The 22,277-nt window shown below is 39.3% G+C and overlaps 1 long non-coding RNA gene across 2 annotated transcripts; it reads left to right on the top strand.

Moving 5' to 3' along the window:
* The first annotated feature begins 1,384 nt into the window (after positions 1-1,384).
* On the top strand, positions 1,385-21,883 carry LOC121143304. 2 transcript variants are annotated; one of them, XR_005880513.1, is made up of 3 exons: positions 1,385-1,474; positions 17,207-17,302; positions 21,698-21,883. It is a non-coding gene; the product is annotated as an uncharacterized LOC121143304 (long non-coding RNA). The 2 variants fall into 2 exon arrangements; XR_005880512.1 differs by lacking the exon at positions 1,385-1,474 and adding an exon at positions 15,693-15,746.
* The last annotated feature ends 394 nt before the right edge of the window (positions 21,884-22,277 follow it).

The following is a 22,277-nucleotide window of genomic DNA, read 5'->3' as shown; positions in this document are numbered from 1 at the left end:
GCAAAGACCAGGAATAGCTCCAGAGTTCTGTGGACCTAAAGTCAGGATTCCACTATTGGGTTTCCAGAGTTTTTGCTCTCTGTCCAAGCTTGAGCACACATGCCTCATCACCTAGATTCCCTAGAGCCCACAGTGGAAAGAGAGAACCAACTCCCAAAAGGTGTCCTCTGACCTCTATGCATGCACCAAGGTTTGTGCCTGCCTGTATTCACACATGCACACCATATATGCAGTCACATAACAATACATTTTAGGAAAGTTTAAAAAATTTAAAAACTTACATAATCAGGATTCCTTGGAAATTATTTATTTACAGATCATTTCAAAACTGAAGATTTGTGAATTAACTGTAGGGCGTTTTCTTAATGAGTGATCGATGTGGAGATTCCAACCCATGGTGGGTGGTGCCATGTCTGGACTGGTCGTCCTTGGTTCTCTCATCAAGCAGGTTTATCAAGCCATGGGAAGTAAGCCAGTAAGCAGCATACACCACAGCCTCTGCATCAGTTCCTACCTCCAAGATCCTGCCTTATTCCTGTCCTGCCTTCCTTTGATGATGAACAGCAACGTGGACGTGTAAGCCAAATAAACCCTTTCCTCTCCAAGTTGCTTTGGTCATTGTGCTTAATTCCAGAAAGGGTAACTATAGCTTAGACATTCCTGTGGGAATCCGATGCATTTTTAGGCGATTTCCTGGATTTAAAAATAAGGGGAGTCATTTTAGTGATGATCCAGGTGTTTTCCTTCAAACTGAGCTCTAGGCAGATATAATATGCATTGCTGCAGTCATTTACTAACACATTTGACTCCTCTGCTGACTTGTCTTACTCCTGTTTGCTGAACTGATGAATTATGATGCAAGCAAGGAGGGCCATCAAGGTGTACCAGACACAATGTTCTTAGGGACTGTCTTCCAACAGTTGAGGCAGCAGGAGACCCATCATCCTTATCCTGGAGAAACATCCTGGAGCAACATGACATTGTCATCAGTAATGCTACGTCTCAGGAAAGATAAGCCTTGCAACAGAAAAACGCCTTCTGTTTTCAGATGCTTAGAACGAAGTTTCCCCTAATAGCAAATTAAATTAAGTTTATGCACAGTTGGCTCTGAGTTATTCCTTGCCGTGCAGGCTCAACAAGCAACTAAAAATCTTCTCAATAACACATATACTAACCTGTACTCCAATGAATGACCTTTGGCAAATCTTAGATCCTCTCTGGAACTCAGTGTTCTCATCTTCCTAATAAAGACTTAGAAAAATAATCAGGCATGGTAGTGGCTCATAAAAAGACTTGGTTTCAGACTGGCTGAACACAGCTTGGGCATCTCTGCATAGGCACAATTCTTCAGACATCCCGTTCCCTGGGGAGGGTTGAGAAGAACCCAGCTCCATGTTCATCTTTTAGCTCTACCTTCGTAAGATGTGGTGATTTGCCTTTGGCCATAGGACACTATCCAAATTTGTTATCTGAGGTAAGATTTGCAGTTTTGCCACAGTCAGAGTTTCAAAATGTCGAGTGTGGTTTCCTTTTCTCTGCTTCTTGTGTGAGTTCCTGGGAGCTTGAGTGTGGATATCTGCAGTTGCTTTAGAGGAAGAAAGTAACAGAGAGGTGAGAGCCACATGGAGAGGGTCTACACGGTCCAGGGACTTTTAGGAACCTGGGGTGACAACTGATAATGGAATGACAGCATCGGTATAGAACAGAACGCTTTCAGACTTGACAATAGTCACCTGAGAGAAATCGCAAACCCTAGATTTCTAGAGAAGAAGTGAATGAAAACATCTGAGTAAATACTTTGTCATTATGGAAGAGCCTGGGTAGGTAGAGTAAAAGAAAAAAAACCTGAAATAAGAACAAAAAGCAAAACTCTTTCGATTTTGTCACTATCTAGGAGATGCTATAGCTTACAATTTACTATGCTTCCTTTTCAATACTGTCCTTATGTAGATGATCATTGTAAAATATTACTGGACCCTATCGTTGATTAAAGCATGTTATAATAAACACATTATCATTCGAGCCTATGACTATCTAATCTACTCAGGGAATCTGTGATGTACACCAAAGCTTGTAAGTGTAGATCAGTTCTTGAAGGACCATTGGCTGTTTTTGTTGAAAAGATGGGCCATAATTTAACAAATCAATTGTCTAGTGGTGGTCATTTTAATCATGTCTCATTCTTTGCTCCTGTAACATATTCGATCTTTCTTATTCGTATATGTTTGATCATTTGTATGGCTATCTATGGTGCATAGATCTACGAAATTAAAATACTTGGAGTCTATAATTTTCATGTTTTCCTTCTAAACTTTGATGTTCCTTTATAAGACCACTGAAACGAATGGGTTTCTATTTTGTTGCTACTTTATCAACTTGGAACATTGTTGCTGTTGGGAACTTTGCCAATTTGATAGACCTATTGTTATTTTGTAGCTTTCATTTGCATTTCTTTCACTGTCAGGGAAAATTTTTTTAATAAGAAAAATTGAAGAGACATGCAAACAATCCGTAAGTTTCCAGTTAGATGGTTATGAGAGCACAGGACGAAAGGATGTGTTGGAGAGATGTAGGCAGAATGCAGGCACTCATTTGCATTTTCTAATCAGAAATGCATTTATTTTCTCTTTGTCCCGTGCAGCTCCCCAATTTGAATATTCAGCAGGAGAAGAAGGCTGACTGAATACTTAGACTTAACAATAGCCGGGCATATTCCTTTCTCATGATTGTGTTCTATCTTTCTAAGGTGAAACACTTCAGCTGAGTAAATCTCAATTTTAAATTCAGAGGGCTTACTGCTGAAATCATTATGACCACGGTGGAAACAGTAAACTTTTCAGAATGCTTTGTCTCCTTAGACAAATTGGCCCTTTCAGAGAGCATTGGCATAGCCTGGATCCATGCATCATTCCCTGTCCACTGTGTTTCATCTCTGTCTCCCTCAACCTTGCCAACACCCAGCCCTGTGGATGCCCTACTTCAAGCATGGCCCTCAACGTGAACTTCCTGTGCTAGCTGGCTGGCACTACACTTTCCAAAATGATCTGTCCTGGCACATTTGCTCTCTCACCAGGCTCTCCTTTTCCCTTTTTCCTGTCTTCCTCCCCTGTCCCTCACAAGCCTCTTCTGGCAGAACCTTCTCTCAATGCAGGGAACAGGTTTCTTCAGCTAATATAGCTACATGTTTTTCTCCTGGGAACTCATCAAGGGGAACATCCTTCACAAACTTCCTGGTACCCTCTCTCCCAGTCTCTCTCTTCCTCTTTTCTGCACTCCAGCCACAGGCCCCTTTGTCCTACATTAGTTCATCAGAAATCTGGTCCCTTTAGTCAACCGTGAATGCCCAAGAGCATGCACTTGGATGGGGCCATACCTCTTGGTGCCAAGCAGAGTGGTATGCATGATGAATTATGAAACCCTTTCCTGGGCAAGTTTAGAATCTCCAGTTCTGCCAGGGCACTGCACCAACAAATGAGGACATGTGTGACAAATCAGAAAATCCTTCTTCGGAAACAAATGGCTGGGAAGAGAATTATGTAGATGACTATTGTGACAAACTGAAGATATGAAAGTCCCTCAGGGGTTACCTGAAAACAAATCTCTTTTCATTTATATTTCAAATTGAAGGATTAATTAAAATTTAGCTAATATGGTCCAGGCTTGATTTCTCAAACTTCCATAAGAAACTCCCTTTCTGTGTTTGGTTGTGTACTAATGCTGTAAACAAATACTCTGCTAGTCATTAGGATGCTGCCTGCATCGGTTTTGGATGGCAAGTACATGTCTTCCTATTTCTGGGCTGTGTATAACTCACTGACATGCTTCAGGAAGCATCTATTTTCTTCTTCTCTTCTTCCCCTTCCTCCCACTTCTCTCTCTCTCCTTCTCTTCTTCTTCTTCTCCTTCTCCTTCTCTCTCTCCCTCTCTTCCTCCTCCCCCTCTCCCTCCTCCTCCTCCTTCCTCTCATCTTCTTCTTCCTCCTCTTCCTCTTCCTCCTCCTCCTCTTCTTCTTCCTCCTCTTCCTCCTCCTTCTCCTCCTCCTCCTCTTCCTCCTCCTCTTCCTTCTCCTCCTCCTTCTCCTCCTCCTCCTCCTCCTCCTCCTCCTCCTCTTCTTCTTCTTCTTCTTCTTCTTCTTCTTCTTCTTCTTCTTCTTCTTCTTCTTCTGCTGCTGCTGCTGCTGCTGCTGCTGCTGCTTCTGCTGCTTCTGCTGCTTATATTTCCTTTTGTTAGATAACTATTATCATGCAGTAGAATTGAAAGCAATTAGCATCTACATAACCCTGGCTGGCCTGGAACCCACTATGTTGACTAGGCTAGTGTAGAACATATAGAGGTTCATGAACCTCTACCTCTCAGCTGGCATTAAAGCTGTGTGCCACCATGCTCAATGATCATTCATATTAGCATAATTTTTAATTGTTTGATACATTATTATTGGAATATGTTATTCCAAATAGGAATGGCCTCTCACTAATAATTACAGTTTGTTGCCTGTATCACCTATGGCTGCTTTGACAGTGGGATACAGATCAGGACACTGAAGGACAGGGGCACAATTCAGTGATAGAATGCTTACCTACTGTATACAATGCCTGCATTCCAGCAGTTCTCTCACAATACCCTTGGGAATAGAATGACCCTTAAAGCCATGGGGAAACACAGATATTTACATTACAATCCATAACAGTAGCAAAATTACAGTTGTGAAGTAGCAACGAAAATCATTTTATGGTTATGGTCACCACAACATGGGGAACTGTATCGAAGGGCCACAGCTTTAGGAAGCTTGGCTCATCATCAGAGAAGCTTCTTGATGCAGATAGGAATAAATACAGAGACTCACAGCCAGACAATATGTAGGGAGTGAGAGATCTTGGAACAATCAGGCCTAAAAAGGGACATCTCCATCAAACACTTCCCCTCAGGGCTCAGGGAATCCTGCGGAAGAGGAATGGAAAGAATGTAAGACCCATAGGGGACAGAGGAGAGCAAGGAAACAAGGTCTTCTAAATCAACAGGATCGGTGTCCTAAAGAGCTCACAGAGACCACGGCTGCCAGATGGGGTCCTAGAGCTGAGAGGAGAAGTGGACACATGTCCCCATCCCTAACCAGAAGCGATCTCCAATCGGTAGCTACTTGTGAATGAAAATGCAGTTTTCTCCAAGGGAGTCTCACTGGGGAAACAGACTACTGATAAGGGTAGGTTGCATGCTCAGCACTAGATGGACAACAGGAAACAAACTCAGTATCATCATTGGAGGGTCCTTGTCTCATAATACCATATTAGGGCTTTGCTTGTTTTTAAATTTAATTTTTATCTTATTAAATATATATGTGTACACACACACACACACATACACACACACATCCCTCAAGGTCCTGTGGGTCTGTATTATGATTTCCAGTTTAGTGTTTTTCTGGGATACCTGAGTGTATGAACAAGTGGGCCTTTCTGTCTGTGTCTGTTTCTCGTGCCATTCTTGGGCTCTCTTCTTCTGTTTGATTGTTTTGTCCTATTCCAATGTGTCAGCTTTTGTATTATCGTATCATATTATCATATTATATTATATCATAATCCCTTAGAAGCCTGTTTGTTTTCTAATGAGAGACAGAAAGGGGGTGGATCAGAATGGGAGGGGAGGAGTGGGGAGGGGAGGTAGAATGGGAGTGGAGGGGGGGGTGAAACCACAATCAGGATATGTTATTTGAGAACACAGATCTATTTTCTTTTTTATTTTGAGACAGGGTTTCTCTGTATTGTTTTGGAGACTGTCCTGGAACTTTCTCTGTAGACCAGGCTGGTCTCAAACTCAGAGATCCACCTGCCTCTGCCTCCCCAGTGCTGGGATTAAAGGCGTGAACCACTAATGCCCTCTGATCTCAATAACAGGAAAAAAGAATATTTGTATCTATGGCATCCAAAGCCTCAGTGTGGAGCCCAAGCTAGGAAGGCAGTCACACAGTGCATGGGGATTGTGACATGAGTGTGCTCAGTCATACAGTGCGTGGGGATTGTGACGTGAGTGTGCTCAGTCACACAGTGCGTGGGGATTGTGATGTGAGTGTGCTCAGCCTCCCTTTTCAGACTTGCCAATTTCATAGTGTAAGAACCCCTGGCCATCTGCAGCAGGCAGTTAGATAAGAAACCAGGTTTTTCTCATGAGATTTTATTTTTATTTATTTATTTTTCTAAATCATTTTCTCTCTTGTCACTCATCCAGCTAAGGTGACCGTCTGGTCCTTAACACAAATGCCTGGGTTATGTTGACAGAAACATCCTCTGGTGCACTTCTGCCCTTACAGGGTTCTGGCACAGGCTTTTTTTCTCTGGGGGAAACCTTTCATGTTGTCCCTGTGCTAACTAACCTAACTCCATGTCCAAAGCTTTCATTAAAGGTCCCTATCACAAAATCGGAGAAAATGGAGCCTCTTTCTTCAGCCCTTTTCTATAATGTGTAGTCATTGATATACCAACATATCATTCAAATGGCCTTCGGGTTGACTGACAGTCACATTGGGACAGATGAACTTCCAATGTTTGGAGGATCAGTGTAATTACCCATGTTTATTACTGACTTGTTTCCTAGAATTTTTGTTAAAGTAGAATCATGCTTCATTTTGCACACACACACACACACACATACACACACACACACACACATATACACACACACACATACACACGTGCGCGCGCGCCCCTCTGATATTACCCCAGAAGATGGATTAGATCAGCTTCGTTCATGCACTTCCCTGTAATGAGGGATTTGTTTAGATTTGTGGTACCCAATGCAGCAGTCAGTAGCCCTGTAAGTAATGCTCTTGGTATATAGTTGGTGTGAAGGAACAGCTGCCATTTTTATTTCACTTGATGAACTAAAGTTGCCTAAAAGTAATTAAGTAATTAAATTTTGAGGTGAGGTCTCATGTAAGCCAGTATGACCTGGGACTTGCTGAGAACCCAAGGATAACCTTCAACTACTGATCCTCCTACATATATCCTAAAGATGTTGAAATAGTAGTCTTGCCTCACCACGTGCCACCAGAAAAATTAAATTTAAATAAGCACACATGCATGATTAACGGATTCTCTACCAGAAAAGGCCACTGTAAAGCACTGCCCTTTTGAATGCAATATGGAGGTTTATATCAATCTTACTACTAAGTGTTTGAATGAAAGAAGATTATCATAAAGTTAATTTGATTTTGTTTTACTGAAATACATATTCATAAATTTTAACCTGAAAATAACACTGACAAGGATTCTTGGTGTATCTTGGAAGCTGAAAATTTTATGAAGGGAAAAGGACTTATTGTGGCCATGTTAAAAGTAGTTCTTAAATACAGCTTTTATATTCTAAATAATTCTCATAAACCTGCAAGAGTTTTGTTTCATAAAATGAGGTGAAAGATTGGGTATTATATGAGCAGCCAAGAAGATCCTCAGATATGGATGAGTAGGGACAGGGTCTGAATTCAGGTGTCAGCACAGGAAGTTTGGGTAAATCAATTTCTGAATTTCTGGTTCCTTATGTATAAGTTAGGAATGTAGAAAATCCAAAATATTGTACAGCATTTCTGGAACTACAGGAAGGATATGGACATAATCACCCTGAGTAAGGCTATACTCACTTTATGTACTATTTAAATTCAAACTAACATCTTGATTCTGGAATCCTTGTGGATTAACTCTGTGAGCAGTAGCCACACATGTGGGAGGAATTCCCTTTCTCATCTTCTATTGTAAAGACATTTTGAAAAGTGAAGAAACTATATGTATAAGCATGGTTAGGAAAGCAAAGTTGCCTTCATGTTAATCCACAGAGATATTTGATTGTGTTTGTGGAGTTTGCAATTCTTAAAAACTAATCTTAAAAAGTAAATCTTCATTTGTGTACATTTTCCATAACTAAATCCGACTCAATTTCTAAGCTTTTCCCTTTTCTATTTTCATGGTAAAATGTTTCAGAAAATATTATAAGCTTTCCTATTAATTTTCAACATTTACTTAGTATCTTGTTTTCAAGTTGTCTCCTATCATTTGCCCCAAACCCCAGATGAGCAATTTGTCCAAAGTGAGGAAGTAAAGCAGCAAGTGAGAGGAGAAAACATGGGCATGTTCAGTCAAGATGTCTAAGTCACAGTGACTATCAGTCTCACTCATGAGAACAGTAACACTTTCAGGCACTTATTACCTTGTTCTGTGTCTTTCCAGTTAGCTGTGTGCCAGGCTGTTCTGACTGAAAAGGGGACATGCACCTCTTATTTTCTAAACCTCCAGAAGTTGCAAGGAAAACACCGCTTTTTCTACTCAACACAGAGTACTTTCAATGAAGAACATTTATATCCTAAAGTTGTCTGCTGAAGTTTACTAGGTTTAAGATATACTCTCACCAGGACATTTAGCTGGTTAGAGTACAATGTTAATAAAAATCTTCACCTTAACTACTAGTTTTTAAAAAATACTTTCTGATTTCTAGTATTAAATCTAAGTGGTCTTTTTATTTTCTTTTTTTTATTAATTTCATTTTTACATTCCAATCCCAGTTCCCCCTCCCTCCTCTTCTCCTACTCTCCCCAACCCCCCTCCTCCCATCTGCTCCTCAGACAGGGTAAGGCCCCCTTTAGGAAGTCTACTAAGTTTGTCCCATTATTCTAGATGGTCTTTAAATTTTTTTTGTTATTTTTAAATCTTATTATCATCATGTGTGTGCGCATATATATACATATATACATATGTGAGCAAGCATACACACATATGCACATTACAGCACATGTATAGAGATCAGAGGACAATTTTGGGTGTCAGTTCTCTCCTGCTACCTCATTTTGAGGTAGAGCCTCTGTTGCTTTCGTCACACTGTGCTCCACATTCAGGGTAAGTTGCCTGCGAGCTTCTGGGCAGTTCTCTCTCTACTTCCTGTCTTGCCCCTGGAGTGCTAGGATTAGAGGTGTGTATGATGCTGCATCTAGCATCATGGGTCCTGAAGATGGAACTCAGCTGTCAGGGTTGCTTAGCAAGTGTCGTTTCTCTCTCAACCATCTTGCTTACCCCATGCGCTCTTTTGGTTGAATTATAGATGTAACAGTTTTAAAAGCAATCTGCTATAACATGTCCCCCTTTTGCATTTGAGACAATTGATTCATGACTTATATGAAGTACTTAAGAATGAAAAATGCTACTTATTCTTAAAGGTGACGAAAGAAGGCTTTGGGATTCCAATTTCTTTCATTTGGTACATGTGTGATTTCTGTTTCAGCATTCTAGTCAAGCCTGCTGTCTGGATATTTCATGATTTATATGTAAATAGAACACTATGGTATTTATTTTATAATATAGACAATGGATAATTGTAGCTGAAAGCCTCTCCCATGGTAGGAAGTTCTCTGAAATGTCAAACTTGGATGGCTCTTCGGAGATAAGTTAATGTCAGGTGGCTAGATCAGATGCCTAGGTCATGAAGACAAGCTTTAGTTTTCCAAATAATGTCAGATGGTCTGAGTTAGAATTAGTCACTAACACCAAAACCATGGGAAATTATGCATTCCCTCAAGGGAAAGTCCAGAGGCCTTAAAACAAGTATCATGAGAGGAAACAGTTTGCTTTGCTTACATCTGGGCAGTTCCCACAATTACTCTTTGGAAGTGAACCTGGGCGAAAGTCTGTTGTCTTTACTTACATGGACGATCCTTATCTTATTGAGTAGAGTGAGTAGAGAAACTTACTGTAAGTACTTGAGGTATATTGTGATATCTATCATGTCTGTCTATCTATCTGTCTGTCTATCTATCTATCTATCTTATAGTTATAACAAACACACACACAGAAACATACATACACACACACACACACACACACACACACACACACGTCACTTCATCACTTAGCTATACCCAACAACCCCTGAGTTTCAGTTTTAAGGAAAACATGTTTCAGGCAGCTGGTACACTTAGAAACAAAGTCTTATCTGTTGATGATAAATTGATAATTAGGGTTCTCCAAAATGATCAGCGTTAAGCAGATCTTATTATACTTCAGTTATTATCACAAACAGCTTTGGGATGTGTCACTATCTATTGTAAAGGTTTTTCTGTGTTTGAGATTTGTTTTTCAACTCATCTAGGAGGGAAAATATATTAACAATTATGTTTTTATCACCATTGTTTGTATTTGATTCCATCAGAGAAAAGCTTTTAGAGCTTTTGTGAGTTGCAAAGACTGGAAATGAGAAGAAAGAAATAAATAGGCCAAGGATGAATAAAACTTACATGAAGATAACATGGAACCTTGGGGATTCTGATATGCTTCAATCTCCAACTTACTAGGCTATATCTTCAGAATCATTGTATGTGCTTCATAGGCTGGAAAAAGAAGTAATTTAGTTCTCAGTAATGCCAACATTATCTATCTGTCTATGTATCTATATATCTATCTTTATTTATATTATCTGTCTATATTATCTATCATTTATATATCATCTACATATCTACTTATCTTATCAATATATAATCTATCTGCTTATTATCTGTCATAATATTTATCTACCTACACACACACACACAGACATATAGTGAAAATAAAACTATAATAAGGATCTTTTTCAGATATTCTTAATGATAAAACACCAGAATTAAGACTGGAACACACAGAAATAAATGGTTGAGTTATATTCTTATGTCTATATTTGAAAAAAAATCATTCATTAAAGGAAAGCACAAAAACTGTTAGAAAAATAAGCACATAGTACTGGCATTATTACTGTCTGTAGCTGACCTCTTGTTAATTACAAGATGTAAAATTGTAATGTCTTCCAAAATGTAGACAAATGTGGAATTGCCCATAATTTTTCCAATCAAGGTAGATTATCTCCACCAAAATAACTGAGTTTCAGGGGGTGGATAGTGAAACTGTTGTAACATTCTAGTGTTTCTCGGCTAACAACCATCTTCTACAATATTAATTTTAGTTATTAAGCACAATGGCAACTCTGTATTTCAGTGGTTTATAAATTCTTCAACTATTGTCACCTACATTTTCTGAAGCAGAAACTAGTATTTATTGAGAGTCCACATTGTGCAAACGACATTCTGTGCCTGCCATCTCATCTCATTCACAAGAGTGGTCTTTCAAATACAGGCTCTCTTACTCTATGCTAAAGAAAAGGATGGGAACATACACCGTAGGGTGCTAAGGATTTATTCCGGGTTTTAGCATGTACTGGCCCAGGGCTTTATTTTGATGCTAACTCCCAAGCACATGTATCAAACAATCTTCAGCTTGGAAAAGTTTACTCCCTACCTAATACATAGATAATATTTTTTTCTGATTTTAAAGTTTTTATAATTTCCCTTTAAAAATTGATAGTGTCAAGGTCGATTAGAACATGGATTTTTCTTTGTCTGCTATTGACATTTTTCTGTTAGCTTAGCAGCTGCATATGAATCTACTGTTATTTTGATTATCATCTGTGGCCCCATGGCCCGTAGTCAGTATCCTGCCAACCACTCAGGACACTGCCACAATATCTAGGTTTAAACTAAGTCTCTGTCAGTCTATTTGTCAACAAAGACTTAGAAGACACATGTCAGGGTATAAACCAGCCAGATCAGTGAAGCCAAGGAGCAACCAGATGACCTTGCTTTTTGGGCAGAGAGACCACAAGAGATGGGTTTCTTCACTTGTTCCAGAACCAAAAGGTAACCCAAACTCTAGTCCATGCCCTTTCCTTCCTGTGGGTCTTCTCTGTCCACATCCCTGGCTTCTCTATGGTTAACTCTGGTCAGCTAGTTGCTGGCTTCACCTCATGACTTGAAGTAAATGTTATTGACAGTCTCAGAGTGCTACAGTGAGATCAAAATATCCCACGACATTGTATTTGCCATCATAGCCTCCATTACTGTGTTTATAGACATTAGGAAGGAAAGACTGACTTTTTTCCCCTTTGAATTAAATTTGGATGTTTGATTCAGGGACTGGGGGAAATGCCGTGGGTCACTTATTAGAAATCCCACGTACAGCCTGAAACAACTATCTGCTATATTAGCCTGAATAATAAACACCCCTTTTGCTGCACACAATGGGGATCATCTTAAGCATCTTTTTACTAATCAGGAAGTGTACCTCTAAATCTCTCTGACCCCTGACATTTCCTAAGGTTGCAAAAAAATAGTATCTCCAGTCTCCAGTCTTACCTTTATCAAAGCTCTCACATGAAGCTAAATTGTCTTCAGTTAGTCAACTCTAAGAAACAGGGATCTTGTTTCTTCATTTTTCTATATCTACAATTGATGTTCTGAATTTTGGGTATAATGCAAATACACCAGTGTACATACTTCTAGAATGTTTTTTTTTTTTTGGAGAAAGCTTTGGAACTTAAATTACTATCTATAGTACATCTCCCAACTTAAACATGCCAAGATGTTTAGAACAATAGTCTCAGACATTTAATGACCAGAGCAGAGTTGAAAGCAGAGTTGCACATTTCCTTTGGCAAATTCTAGCTTTTTTACACATATTCTTGGTCCAGAAGTCCTATTGGTTTCTTGGAAGTACCCTCACAGAATTTTTTTTATTGAGTTCAGCAGAGTAAAAGAATTTAGATCTAAGTAGCTAATATTTTGGAAAATTCTGATTTTTGCTGACACAAGACTGAGACCTTTTAGATGTCAAGGCTGTACTCTGTCCTCTGTTCATTGGGATTAAGGATAAGAATTCGGGCTGTTTATTCCATGAAGCCCAAGCCCAGACAGTATTCAGTAGCTCAGAGCTGGTATTTCACTTTTACAGTACTTCCTTGCTTAAATGAGTCACTGTGTCTCTAAAAATACCCTGCACTCAGGGATTAGATGGGTCAGTCTGAGTAAACATTAGCAATACCAGATGATTATGAAAAATATCCATTTGTCCAGCAATCGCATCAGCATTCCAGCTCAGGAAATCTGGTGAGAGTGCTCGATTGCATTTACGGTCTGGAAAGCATTTAATGGGCAGTAGTCCTGAACACTGAGAAAACAAGCTGTTTTACCTTCTTAGGACACACAGAAGTCATATGGTCCTTTTTATAGAATCGATCCACTTGGGGCTTAGCCTAGAAGAGGCCACTCATTTGTACCCTTGTTTCTTTAGATTCTAAAGAATGGAGCTAAAACATCTTGATGATTCTAAGTTCTCAGTGGTATGAATGTGGTTTGAAAATTATAGGATACTCAGTTTCGTTTTAAAATTTGACTTTTAACTCAGTCTTAAATTTGATGTCTTTATCAAGCCCCTTCCTAAAAGGCTTAGGGAGCTATGCAGAAGAGAAGGCAGAAAGATGGTTATGACAGAGGTGGTGGACGACGCTAAGAAAATCACATCTTGAAACACAACAAGACAGATACACCCATGTACTCTCAGAAACCATGACAACCACACACAGGTTCAAACAGGACAAAATCCCAGGACTGATAAAGGAAAGTAAACACAAAGTTCCACCCTTAACCAAGATGCTATTTGCAAGCTATGCCTGCTGGGAAAGGGAAAAATCAGTTTTCTGTGGTGAAATGACACTGTCAATCAACCACAGTACGGAGCAGGCCTCATGTCCAGGAGTAGCTGGACAACACAAAGCAGACTCCAGGTTTTCTTGCTCTCTTTTCTTTTTCCTTTTTAGAGAGAGAAACATGAACTTGGGTGGGTAGGGAGTTGGTGAGGAGGATCCGAGAAGAGTTGTGGGGTGGGGAGAGAAGAATAATCAAAATATATTGTATGAGAAAAAACAAATAAAAATGTTTAAAATGGCTTTTAAAATCTGATAAGATGATCGCATATGCACAACAATGCAAGTTATTCTCCCCACAACTGAGTGGCTTCAATCCAGGTGAGACCACTTCGAGTCAGGCCCTCTTCCTAGAAACCTTTCATACTGGAAAGCTGCCAGACGTTATGTGAGTTCCATAATATCTACCCCATGAAATAGTGTGGTGGTGTCTGAGGTCTGTGGCACACCTGGGCACATTGGATGTGATTAAAAAGAAAATAATAAAGGCATCTCAGGATTGAAGGCAGGCCTATGGGGCATTTACAACTACTTCCTTGCAAATAAATTCCTAACTGCAAAACTGTTGGATAGGGATGAACTTAGTCTCCATTGTGGGCTAAGATTTAAATGTTATGCTTCATTTTCAGAAGTTGATCTAGTAAATCAAGCCTTCACGTATAAGATACTAAGCAGAATCTTTTAAAAGGAGGCTTTGAATATATTCTTGAGGCAGGACAAGAATGTTTATATTGTTTTCAAAATCTTTGAACAGATTTGTGTGTTTATATTACACATTCTTAAAAATAAGATAGTTATTCATACTTTGGATTTATACAGAGTGGATTTTCAAAAGCTTTTCATAAAAAGCATTAGATAAAATTTAGAAAAATAGTCTCTTGTCAGCCTCATACTTTGCACTATGGCTCTGATTAAAGTCTTTTTCATTTGCTGTTTTGCATCTGTATGTGTATGTGAATATTAATGGTTTTGGGATCTTGAAAACATATTTTCCCTTTTGAATGCCTTATTTAAATTACATATATCCAGCACCTGATGAGTTTCGTGAGACACAGTTCAGAGTTTAACACAAAAGCTGTGAAGAAAAGGGAAGAAATCCAAGCCGGCAATGGATAGACAGTGGTGTGCCGTTCATCAGGAAGAGCAATCATGGGATGTCATATTTCATGTCAAACGGGCTGAGAATGCTGTTTTAACACAACATATGGTTCATTGGAAATTGGTACATTTCCATGCTTATATTCTCTTGGTTTTTCTCAAAGAGCGGGGATAGCCCATCTTGTTACAGGACTCCTGAGAAAAGCATGGAGGTTTGCCACATGAGGACTCTTAAGCAGCCGAATTACATCTTGGGCACAAATTCTGTTATGTGGTGGTAACATGTCTATCTGTCTTTCTGTGAATAGCAAATCCCTACCATTGTGAGGCCTGCTTAGTCATTTAATTCTGATTATGGAGCAAGCTGTTTATGTCTCTCTTTTTCATCCATTGAGTAATGGTCGTGCAATGATTGCAGAGGTTCAAATCTTAGGACAATTCTTTATCTACATCGTACGCGGAAAGCTTTCTCTAAAGCATATTTTTATAGTCTCAACACTCCCAGGCAACATTTCAAAGTACGTATTTGAAAGACTCATTGTCCTGTCTGGTTTCTCAGAACTATTTTCACCTTCTCAGACACCACAAGAAGTATTAACATGTCAGTGAATTAAGGTGATCCACTGTGAGACACACTGAGCTTCTTACTATGCTATGACAGGCTTTCAGGTTCAAGCCGGTTCACTTTGGGATACAGAAATGGTGGCTGCAACCATCACGAGACAGGCATCACCATTAAGAAAGTTATGGGAATTCACAAGACCTCAGTTTCCCCATCAGCACAACAATGAGCATGTGATTTCTTTCTAAAATCCTATGAAGATTACAGGGGAAGATATATTTAATTGCCTACCCATACTGTGAATTTAATAAAGTAGCTATTCTCATTTACATTGGGCATTTTGATGGCACAAGGGGCCGTCATTTTGACAGAACTGCAGATGTGACCAAGTGGAAATCTTTCCCTGGGGAGTGATGAAATCAAGAACATGGTTCACTGAATGACTCCCTATTAGGCTAGTGATAAACACAGCTTGGCTATTCATGGCAAAATGGTCCTAACAATTACCACATTCTCCCTTTCCTCTCAGAAGATGGAAAATTACAGACAGGTCAGTTTGACTTAAACTCACTTTCTGGTCGTCATGGCCCAGTGATAAATATAGTTTGAAAAAAAAAAGAAGAATTCTGCAATAGAAGGAAACTTTGAGTGCATCAGTGTTTCTGTGTCAAGTTGTGAAATTGTGGCATTATGGTCATCATGCGTTCTAATCTCCTGTTTGGAGGGGGATTAGAACTGAACAGACATACTTTAGGAAACTGGATTAATCAAGTTTCCAAAATAGATAGATAGGTAGACAGACAGACAGACAGACAGACAGGGCAAGCACTTCTTTTTCCCTAGAATTTTAGTCCTGTTTTGGAGGGTAGAACTGAAAAGACATAATTTAAAAACCTGAATTAATCAATTATTCCATCACAAGCCCTGTATTTTTCTCAGGATGTTAGTTTTGAGGAAAAAATTTAAAAATGTGTTTTCATATTGTGATTTAATTTCCTCCTACATATAAGACAATATATCAGTCAGATTGCCCACTTCCTGAGTTTTAAAAATGACATAGATATTTTATTTCTCTTTTTTGAAGTTACAGTTTTTGAGAATATAGAATATAGAAATTTCCAAAATGAACTGGTCAAAGCACCAACAGGGCTAATTTGGCTAATACTAAGAGGCAGTTGATTATTTTAAGTCTTGTTCATGATATAAAAGGATCAACCTTCCGGGTTAAGCCACAGAGTAGCTGCCTAACATGCGCAAGAGTTCAGTCGCCAGCACTATAAAGCAAACAGAAAAGGATATGAAAACTATCTCAACCGGTTTACACTTTCTATGGCCCAGAAATTCACCACATGCAAGTTTTTGTCACTGGATTTTTTTTTTTTTTGGTTTTTTACGAGACAGGGTTTCTCTGTATTGTTTTGGAGGCTGTCAGTCCAGCCTGGCCTCGAACTCACAGAAATCCGCCTGCCTCTGCCTCCCGAGTGCTGGGATTAAAGGCATGCGCCACCACCGCCTGGCACACTGGATTTTTTTTAAACCATGTCAGGAGCATTGCCTCATTAATGTTCAGTACTTCTCGTTGCATCTATGATAGCAGGTTAAATAAAATAAAATAAAATGGGCTCAGAACAGGAAGAAAATAAAGTATAGCAGGAAGAAAAACAAGGCCCCTTTTAATCTAATCATGAAGTCGCTGCTGTGTTTTGCCTGATAATTTCTGTCAGCCAGGGATTTGGATTTCCGCTTGAGTCCAAAGCTGACAGTGGCTTTCTCAAGTTACTGAGTTCTAGTGCTAGCTCATAGCCCCAGAAACTTCTAGAATAAAAGAGAAAAAACACAAACTAAGAAATAAAATCTTCATCTCTGCAAGGTTCTTTATTCAATTCTTATCTTCATGTTCTATCTCCATCAGGCCTATGATCTGTCACATTTACTGTTCCTATCTGGATCTCACATTCCACTCTTGTTTACATGTCACTAAAAGTTATTTTTGTGTCATCCTTTCCCCAGAGAGAAGAAACTATGGACATGGATGTTTGAAACAAAACATCTTCTGGCTACATTGTGCCCTTGATTTCAGTCTCTTCTTTGGCAAAATGAAACAGGGTAGGTTTTCCAAATTCAGCAATCCTTTAAACCTTCAACCTAAAGGAGGTGGAGCTTAAGGAAGGACTTCTGGAGCTGGCATGCCTGGATCTGAAGTCTGAGTTTAATGCCTATTAAGGCTTCAACCCTGTTCAACGAGTTTATCTTAAATTTGTCATGTCCTAGGAACATGATTCCACCTTCACAGTGATGTTACGAAATTTAAATGAGAAACACAGTGAAAACATACTAACAATAATGGTGTCCAACGCATCCTCAGTTCACAATAAATACTAGCTACTGCTTGTCCATTCCTGCCAGTCTACATTAGTTGTGTCAAGTGCTTTCAGATGACGGTGGCAAGGATCTCAACACCAGGATGAATGATGAGCCCAGAAAGGTTAACTGACTTACTTACAGTTAACATCACATGGAGTATCAAGCATGGAGGCTTGTGTCTTACCCAGAGACCTTTCACGGCTACAACACAAAAATACAAGCGGTGTTGGATATGCTCTGACCCCATGGTTTTGATTTTGAAATTTCTTGTAGACTTTGTTGTTGATGTAGTAGGCATGGTTATTCTGTGCTTCATAGTTCCTGAGAATGATCATAATTTGTTTATTGAACTATTTCATCAAAGAGTGATATCATGTGAAATTATAGCAAATGAAGCTAAGGTTAAAGTTAACATGTCTTATGCACTGTTGTCCCTCATTTGTGACTGATTTTCAAAGGATGTTGATTTGGATGTATTGCTCCTTGTACATGTCAATGAGAGCTACTGACTTATTTGTGTAGAAACATGCCACACCTAAGATATTCTGTAGCAGTTGAATGAATTGCACATGTATGGATGTCTAAGGGTCCAATGACAAGGATATAGAGAGCACAGTCATAGCTCATTTGAAAGTTCTCTGCTTAATAGATCTCTGTTCAAATATTTCAGCCAGCACTCTCATCTAAATTCTACTAGCACAGCTCACTTATTTGGCCTCTTTTTTGAAAAAACAGTGAGTAATTTCTTTGCTTACAGGAATAGAAGCACAAAAAGCCTTTCCTTTTCTTTGTTATGCCTGTGACATCTACTGACCTACACCTGGCAATTCAATGTGACAAAAAATGTGCAAAAGAAAATAGCAGCTTGTGACAGAGAACAGGGAAAAGGCCCAGGAAATAGAACTGGGTGGGAAGCATGTTTTTAAAAGTCGGAAAATGGAGTGTTTTATTTTAACAAGATTTTTTAAAGCCATTTCTTAAAGGAAATCCAATTTGCGAAAAGCCGTGAGTCAACCAGCAAGCCTTCGGCCTATATCTTCTTTCAACTGAACTTCTTGTTTTATTTTCATGAAGAAAGAGTACTTCAGCTACTGTACACACACTACATGTCAGGTACCACTCAGGGCTGGATCCTCATCCATATCACTAATTCTTATTACAGCAATACTCACAACCTTATACAGAGGTTTCTTGGTCCTATTTATAAATGTCCAACAGCTTATACCATTTTTGTAGATCTGCTATGCTGAAGGGTCAGGGTTTGAATACATATCATACTCATATAGTCAGCCATTATTTTAGCTGATTTTCTAAGAGTATGTTTGGAGGAGATTGCAATTTGAGTAAGTTCATGTTGAGTAAAGGAGATCCACACCTGTCCCCAGATAATGAGGCTGGGCCTCATCCAATCAAGTGAAAGCAGGCCTCATCCAATCAGGTGAAGGCAGGCCTCATCCAATCAGGTGAAGGCTTTATAATAAAAAGAATGATGGGATTCTCTAGCAGGCAAAATTCTGACCTAAGCTTCAGTCTTAGCTCCTCCTTTCATTTCTATCCTGCTGGCCTACAGTGTAGAATTTGGCCTTGCCAGACATTACAGTCACATGAACTGCTTCCTGGAACTAAATCTCTGTCTATGTGTGCATATCATATTGATTCCATTTCTTTAGAGAACCCTGACAAATATAGAATACCTCGACACTTACTCTTTTCCCTTGGGTGAGCTGAGTGACAGGTGAGCCAGAGGGCTTGTCTGTTGTGGATCTGTAGGTAATGGGGTCCAGGTCACACAAAAATTAGTTACATTTCTTGTGTCTGAACAAACTACTGGACAGGGATAACCTGAAGGTGGAAGGTTTGTTTGGGCTCATAGTTCTGGTGATGTCACTCTATCCTGCTGTGGAAGGAATGGCATCTAGGGCAGCTTGGTTTGTGGTGGATGAAATGTGTAGCATGGCTTCATCATGGCAGATCAAGAGCAGAGAGGTATGTTGCACTAGACCCAGAGATGGATATGACTTTTAAGACCCACCAGCAGTAACTTGCAGCCATTAGCTGGGCTACAGTCCAGAATGCTCTACCATCTCCAGACATTGAGATTCAAGTATTCAAATGTATGAGCCTGTGGTGGGGGCACTTCATATTCAGACCACAATGGCATGAGGTTAAGAGAGTGAGTCTTCTCTTTTTAAATTCATACAAACCTCCTCGTTCGCTGATTTACCAGCTTAACATGAGCAAAGGACTTGCATTTAGTGGATATACTCCACTTTAATTTAGAGACTATATCCATAAGCCCAGTCACAGAAGGGTAGTCACAAACAGGCCAGTTACCATAATATGGTCTTTTCACATCTAAAAATGTGACATCTTTGCCTCCTGGAAAACAACTTTTTTTTAATGAGACAGGGTTTCTCTGTATTGTTTTGGAGGCTGTCAGTCCAGCCTGGCCTCGAAATCACAGAGATCTGCCTGCCTCTGCCTCCCGTCTGCTGGGATTAAAGGTGTGTGCCACCACCACCCGGCTCAGGAAAACAACTTTTAAGAAAATAAATTTGATGATTCTGATTTTTCTAGAAGAGAAAACTGTTACTCAAGAACAACTGGTAATCTGGGTTCAGTAGAGGGAAGACCTAGGGTCAACCAAGAGCCATCTGATCTCAAAGTTCCTCTTCCAAAGACTCAGTGCTAATTCCTTCTTTTATATATTGGTGATCCTGAAAACAAGCACACAATTCTATAAAATATGAACATAAAAGCCAAATGGAGAGTCATTCAGTTTGAGAGGTCTAAGGGGCAGTTATAGAGTGCCTAATGAAGTATCTTTTCTTAAGTGGTCTTTGGCAGCCTCCTTGGAATCGTGTGTGTTAGTCTGTAATTCAGTTCTTTTTCTTAAGAATTGAATAAATACTTGAACCTAGTATACCAATGACTCAGAGCTATCTTATCATACTCATTTCTATCTTTCCTTGTAGCCTATTCTATTTGCAAAATTTTCAGTTCATAAACATAATGCGCTTCATTTATTCAGATTGAATCATTTAGAACAACAGTGGAGACAAAATGCAGTTAAACAAGTTTTAGAAGTAGAAATAAGACTGTTTCTAAATCTGTACTATAACAAATACCACCTTTGGGGATTTAAAATGCTCTATTAGTTGGTATACATGTTTCTCAAAGGGGCATTAATGTTAAATGAATGAAGATGTCATGGTATTTATTGATTAGCTGATTGGTGTTAGAAATTAACTGACAAAAATAGGAATTGTCTTTTTTTTTTGGTTTTTCAAGACTGGATTTCTCTGTATTGTTTTGGAGGCTGTCCTGGAACTCGCTTTGTAGACCAGGCTGGCCTCCAACTCACAGAGGTCTGTCTGCCTCTGCCTCCTAAGTGCTGGGATTAAAGGCGTGCGCCACCAACGCCCGGCCTGCCTGGCTTTCTTTTATCTTTATTATCCTCTTTGGTATCACATGCTCTAAACGTATTATACTTTAATATAGAATCATGCTAATAAAGTTCACATCACATGAACAGAAATGAAATACAGGATGTTTTGTATGACATTCTTGAGTATCGTTTGACAACAGCAGCTTCATAAGCATCCACCAACTGAAATCCAGAAGACACGTTGGGAAACTGGTGGCATGACGCAGCCTTACCTCTGATACTTAGTCCAAGTCTGCAATACCTTCATTCTAGGAAGTTAATATGAAAGGGCAATGTGAGGTCTGAAAAACTTAGGCCAGGCTTAAGGAAGTCAGACTAGGTGAGGAACCAAAATTAGCAGAGGACTGCAGTAGATCAGGAACATTATAGACTTTCTAATTCTCGAGAAAGAGACTTTTTTTTTTTGCCAAGCCGTGTGGGAGCACAGCATCAAAGCTCCAAAAGATTCAAGAGAGCCTAGGAAGCATGCTATGATGTCCTTAAATCCTCCTTGAGATGACTGCCAAGTGAGGTATTTGTCTGTGATTCTCCTCTCTGATCACTGGGGAGCTATCAAATTTTGTCCATAAGTGATTGAAAGCCCCATGAACAGAATGGATATTTCAAACTAGAGAAACAGAATGAATTTCTCCTGAGTCTTGATTTAATTCCAATTTATATTTTACTGTCTTTTCTCTCCTCCCCTCCAGAGCTAAAGTCTTCAATTGAAGAAAAAAAGAGTAAATATAAGGAATTACATTGATCCAGTGGCCTGATTATTATTTTAGCCTGAGAAAATAAATGGATAAAGTTCAAAAACATGGAACCTCGTCAAGCATAATCAGAACTTTATATCCACAATATAAGCTTTTGTAAGCTCAGAGAATCAGCCAGAACAAAATGTCTAATTGGTTTAATGTTAAAGTCAAGTTTAATATTAATAAACACTTTATAATTCTTTGTAAGTTTACTCAAATGATATTGGCTCAAACTAAATAGATGCCATTTCTTCAAAGAGAACACTGTTTAATTGATACCAAATGATTTACTGTGTGCAATTACTGTCTGCTCTGCAGCTCAGACTTCCAAGCATGGGGGGAAATGAGGCTGGCCCACATTTGGTGGACTTCTGTAGAGCACACACATACATTTTCTTTCTGCTAAAAAGCAACAGGCATCCTCTGAAGACATAAGACATCATCTCTTTGATATGGCTCTTAAAAGGAGAACAAGAGCGAGCTCGAGAAAACAGGATGTGGGTGTCTGACTCACAGTGTGAGGCGGCCACAT

Source organism: Mesocricetus auratus, unplaced genomic scaffold (genome assembly GCF_017639785.1).
Source record: "Mesocricetus auratus isolate SY011 unplaced genomic scaffold, BCM_Maur_2.0 Super-Scaffold_100011, whole genome shotgun sequence".
NCBI classification, from domain to species: Eukaryota; Metazoa; Chordata; class Mammalia; order Rodentia; family Cricetidae; genus Mesocricetus; species Mesocricetus auratus.
Note: the sequence above shows the minus strand (reverse complement) of the source record. Positions and strands in the feature narration are given on the sequence as shown.